Source organism: Nannospalax galili, unplaced genomic scaffold (assembly GCF_000622305.1).
Source record: "Nannospalax galili isolate Female #2095 unplaced genomic scaffold, S.galili_v1.0 scaffold899, whole genome shotgun sequence".
NCBI lineage: Eukaryota > Metazoa > Chordata > Mammalia > Rodentia > Spalacidae > Nannospalax > Nannospalax galili.
In genome coordinates this window covers 1043834-1049833 of record NW_008343202.1, presented here as the reverse complement: position 1 = coordinate 1049833, position 6000 = coordinate 1043834, and positions in this window count along the sequence as shown.

Here is a 6000-nt window from a genome sequence, read left to right as displayed (position 1 = left end):
GGGAGAGAGAGGGAGAGGGAGACAGAGAGAGAGAGAGAGAGAGAGAGAGAGAGAGAGAGAGAGAGAGAGAGAGAGAGAGAGAGAGATTATACAATTCCTGAGGCAGTGGTGGTTGTCCTGGGCCTTGCCTTGATCTTAGCACTCTGTCGGCTATTGGCATAGCTGCTTCTACCTCTTTGCATGATTTGGTTTGGACATTGAGATAGACAACATAGCAGGCAGCAGCTTTGGTCAGCTGACACCTGACACTCAGAAAAGATTTCAAAGTTTGATACTCAAAGCCCGGCTCCCATGTTCAGCTGTGGAGATGTCTATTTGGGAGATATCCCTGATTAGTGAAAACATTTTGAACTTTGAAGTTTTATGCAGGTTTGTTCTTTTCTCACTTCCTCGCTCATTGTTTAGCCTCTCTGTGCCAGTCTTTTTGAAATGTAGTCATACCTACTTTCCTAGGTTGATTTGAGAATCTAATGAGATGACATAGGCAAATGACATCATCCAACCCATAGCAGAAAAGGTTTTGTTTTTGTTTTTTTTTCTTCTTTTGAGGCAGGGTCTCACTGTGTAACCCTGGCTGACCTGAAACTCTAAGCCAGGCTGACCTTGAACTCATACAGAACCACCTACCTCTGCCTTCCAAGTACTGGGATTAAAGGCATGTGCCACCACACCTGACATGGAAATGTGTGTTTATTAACTTTTAATTCCTTTGAGTCCTAAAGAAAAGAAGTTTCATTGGGGTTTTTTCCACTCCATATTTAGCCTGTAAATAATTCTTTAGTATACACAGTTATAAAATATTAAATACAATAAAAATTAAAGACCCATAAATACATATATGTATGTAATGCATTTGTCTATGCATTTCTGGAAAAATACATTAAAAGCACTAGAGTTGGATATTGTGACACATCAGCACTGAAAGAGGTGAAGACAAAGATCACAAGTTCAGCCGGGTATGGTGGCACATGCCTTTAGTCTCAACACTCTGGAGGCAGAGGCAGGTGGATCTCTGAGTTCGAGGCCAGCCTGGTCTACATAGCGAGTTCTAGGCCAGCTGGGGCTACAGGGAGACCCTGTCTCTAAAAGATAAAAAGAAGAAAAAAAAAAGGCCAGCCTCAGGAACATAGTGAGTTCTGGGTCAGCCTGGGCTACAAGAGACCAGATCCAGAAACAAAACAAAAAATCCAATTAATACTGATTGGTTTAGTCTTTTTTTTTAAAAAAAAAATTATTTTATGTGTATATGTGTTTTGCCTGCATGTGTGTAGGAAGGAGGATGTGGAGGAGGAGCCTGGAAGAGTTGGAAGGAAGAAGTGGGGATACAATCAGAATTCACCATGGGGCTAGAGAGATGGTTCAGCAGTTAAGAGCACTGACTGCTTTTGCAGAGGACCTACATTTGGTTCTCAGCACCCACATGGTGGCTAACAACTGTCCAAAACTAGTTCCAGGGGATCTGATGTCCTCTTTGGCCTCAGTGGGCTTTGCACAACATGGGTGTACTTGCATGCAAGAAAAACACTCATACACATAAAATAAGAAAAACGCTCATGCACATAAAATAAAAATGAATTTTAAAAAACACTGAACAAGTATGAAATGCTCAAAGAATAAATATATTTTAATATATTTTTAAAAATTAATATTTAAAATGAGTGATACACACAATTGAAGACTTTAAGATTTTTTAAATTACATTAATTTTTTAACTTTTAAAAAACTATTGTATTTTTATGTGCATGTATGTACATGTATCCATACATACAGTGCCTGTGGAGGCCAGGAGTCAGATCCCCTGAAACTGAAGTTCCAGACAGTCGTTAGCCACAATGTGGGTGCTGGAAACCAAATCCAGGTCCCCTACAAGAGCAGTACCTACTCTTTCTTTTTTTGACTTTTTAAAAAAATATTTATTATTTTTATTTTATGTGTATGAGTGTATTGCCTGCATGTATGTGAGTGCACCCGTGTCAGGCAATGCCTTGAAGGTCAAAGATTCCCCTGGAACTGGAGTTAAGGACAGTTCATAGCCGCCATGTGAGTGCTGGGAATCCAACCCAGGTCCTCTGCAAGAGCAGTCAGTGCTCTTAACCGCTGAGCCATCTCTCCAGCCACAACTTATTTTTATTTTATGTGTATGAGTGTATTGTCTGCATGTATGTAAGTGTACCTGTGTCATGCAGTGCCCGAAGAGGACAGAAGAGGGTGTCAGATCCTCTGGAACTGGAGTTAGGATAGTTGTTAGCCACCATGTAAGGTACTAGGATTTGAGCCTGGGTCTTCTGCAAGAACAGCCAATGCTCTTAACTACAGAGCCATCTCTCCAATCCCAATAGTACCTACTCTTAACTACTGGGCCATCTCCAGCCCTGAGCCCCTCTGTTTGTTTGGTTTTTGTCTTTTTGAGACAGGGTCTCCCTGTAGCCCCAGCTGGCCTGGAACTCACTATGTAGACCAGGCTGGCCTTAAACTCACAGAGATCCACCTGTCTCTGCCTCCCAAGTGCTGGGACCACAAGCGTGCGCCATCATGCCCGGCTTTGTTTGTTTGTTTATATGTGTGTATATGCACAGATGCACATGCCTGTACTTAGGTGCAGAGGCCAGAATAGGGCATCCAGTGTCCTCTTGCATCACTCTCTTGTTCCTATCAGGAATGATCCCTTTCTGAATGAAGGACTTGCATCTGAGCTAAACTGGAGGCCAGCAACCCCAGTAATCCTCCACTTTCCTCAGAGCTGGGGTTAGTTCAGTTTGTCACTTGGTGCTGAGTCAAACACCAGTCCTCATGATTGCAGAGCAAATACTCTTTTTTATTTTGGGGTTTTTTTTTTTTTTTTTTTTTTTGGTCTTTTTGAGACAGGGTTTCCCTGTAGCTCCAGCTGTCCTGGAATTCACTATGTGGACCAGGCTGGCCTTGAACTCACAGAGATCCTCCTGCCTCTGCCTCCCGAGTGCTGGGATTAAAGGCGTGTGCCACCACGCCCAGCTACTCTTTTTTATTTTTAAGGCAGGGTTTTTGTTTATCTCTGTAGCCCCAGCTGACCTGAAACTCAATATGTGAAACTCACAGAGATTCCCATGCCTCTGCCTTCTAAGTGCTAGGACTAAAAGTGTGTGCCACTGCACCCAGTAGAGCAAGCAAGCACTCTTAACCACTGCGCCATCTCTCCATCCCCAGCACTAATTGTATATGTTTGCCATTTGCTTCGTTATAGTATCAAACAGATATTCCAAAATGTGGTATGTTTGCAGCTGTGTGTGGTGGTGCATACCTATAATCTTAGCACTTGGGACACTGAGGCATTGATAGTTTGAGGCCACCCTGGGCTACAGAGAAAAACCCTATCTTTAAAAAAAGTGGGGTTTTTTTGTTTTTTGGAGGTTTGGGGTATTTGGGTTTTTTTTGGGGGGGGCGTTGTTTGTTTGAGACAGGATCTTGCTATGTTAGTCTGGCTGACCTGGAACTTACTATATATACCATGATAATCTGGCCAAAAAAAAAAAAAATTTTTTTTGGCCTTTTTGAGACAGGGTCTCCCTGTAGCCCCAGCTGGCCTGGAACTCAATATGGAGACCAGGCTGGCTTCAAACTCACCAAGATAGTGCCTGCCTCTGTGTCCCAAGTGCTGGGACTAAAGGTGTGCATAACCACGCCCGGCTCCAAAACAGTTTTTTTAAGTTGAGTGGAAAAGTTAGGTAAATGGAGCTGAGTCCACACAGCTGCAATCTGTTATTTTCAGAGAGCCTGCTGCCCATTATGGGGCTGTTAAGACCTGTGCAAGCAAGTGTTGGCCACCACTGACCTTTACCAGGTACTAGGTTTGAGGCACAGAGTGTCCCTGCAGGGGCACCTTAACCAGGTGGCCAAGGGCCAAACCAAGGATGCCACCTGCCACTTCCATATCCTGAGGAGAGTCTATGCAAACTAAAACCTGTCACCCAAAAGCACAACTCTCACCTCAAATGGGATAAGAGATCATTTATTCTGGAGCCAAATGTGAGTGACCATGACCTGGGAATGCAGATTTAGGTTACCCCAAATTCCATGTTCCAGTGTAAGCAATTCCATGAAGTTTTTATAGTAACAGACCAAAGAAAAGTCATAAATCAAGATACTTTTCTAATACATTGGTGGAAACATTAAGTAGGTGGTCATAGCAAAAGAGAAATCTCAACTACAGGCTCAGATGCTATAGGCTCAGATGCTGTCTGAAAACACTCAGCCTTTTGGTTGGTGGAAGTGTTTCTTTGTGAAGTTAATACATTCTGTTAGTCACAAGATATTAGGCCAGAAACAATGGGTAAGGAGTGGCTATTTTGGGGGCTAAAGATGGTTCAAGATAAATTGTATTATTTGGATCTGCAACATTCCAAACTCCAATTGTTGAAACACTAATCAGTTGGTGATGCAAGTTCTGTCCAAAGTGCAGGGTTTTTCTAGGAACTTTTGTTCACAGACCAGAACTGTGAGGCATATTGGAGGTAACCCTTTGAAAAACCATCTTTAGGTGACATTCAGCTTTATTTTTGATTATGTGTATATGTAAGTGAGTGCAAGTGCCCTTAGATACCAGTTGGATCCCTCTGGAGCTGGAGTTACAGGCAGTTGTGAACCACCTTGATGTGGATACTAGGAATTGAACTCTGGTCCTCTAGAAGAGCAGTAAGTACTCTTAGCAGCTAAGCTATACAAAGCCTGTGAAGAGGAGCTAGCTGATACTAAACTGGCCCAGCCGGACTTCAGAGGGTCCGAATCATAGATTCTCTACTTTGTGTGCAGTTCACAGAGGAAGCCAGGATGAGGAAGTGATCATAAAGTAATCTATTGGTGGCAGAGGTCTCACCCTACAGTCTTTCTTCCAAGAAGCTAAACAAAAGATGAATACAAGGCAAAGGACTCAGGAAGAGGCTAAAAAAGCATGAAGATTGAGGAGAAGCTGGCAACTTACAAGCACTCATTCAGGGCAAACAAAAGATCAGCAAAAGAAAACAGTAATTTTCTATCAAATAGAAGTAAAATACTGCAAACTTTCCAAAGGAGGAGGGGAGAAAGCAGTCCCTAAGAAAGAAAAGAGGGGCTGGAGAGATGACTCAGGGTTAAGAGCACTGACTGTTCTTGCAAAGGACCCAGGTTCAGTTCCTGGCACCCAAATGGCAGCTAACAACCATCCATAACTCCAGCTCCAGGGGTTCTGATGCCACCTTCTGGCCTCCATGGGCATTGCACAGCGCAGGTGCATTTACATACACACAGGGAAAACACTCAGACACATAAAATACATATTTTTAAAAATTTTCTTAAAAGTCCAGGTGTGGTAGCACGCTCCTTTAATCCCAGCACACAGGAGGCAGAGGCAGGTGAATCTTTGTGAGACTGAGAGCAACCTGGTCTACATAGGGAGTTCTAGGCCAACTAAGCTACAGAAAGACCATCTCAAAACGCAAAGATCTGTGGGGCATTACTTGGTACCACAATAGACAACATGCAATCAGAATTTGAAGGCAACAGTTAATTACTCTAATCAACTAAACCACATACAATTTCTCAACCTGATCATACTATTTTTTATCTTTTAAATTTTTATTTTTATGTGTATTAATGTTTTGTCTGCATGCAAGTATAACTGAATGTGCAATACCTGTAGAGGCCAGAAGAGAGTGACAGATCCCCTGGAACTGGAGTTATGAACAGTTGTTAACCACCATGTGGGTGCTAGGAACTGAACCATGGTTTTCTGCAAGAGCAGGTCATGTGTTAACCACTGAGCCATCTCACCAGACCCCACAATATCTTCTAAAATTCATCTAGCACTGTGTGAGGCCCTCTTGTGAAGGCATGTGGTGGTGGTGGTGGTTGGAGAGCAGTGTGCCTTGTACTTGCAGAGAACTCTTCCTAGAATGTGTCTCTGTCCTTACTGCTTTCAGTGAGGTGAACATCCTTAGACCAAGAGGCAAGAACTCTACCCCCCCATGCTCACTTGCAAAAGAGCTGTCT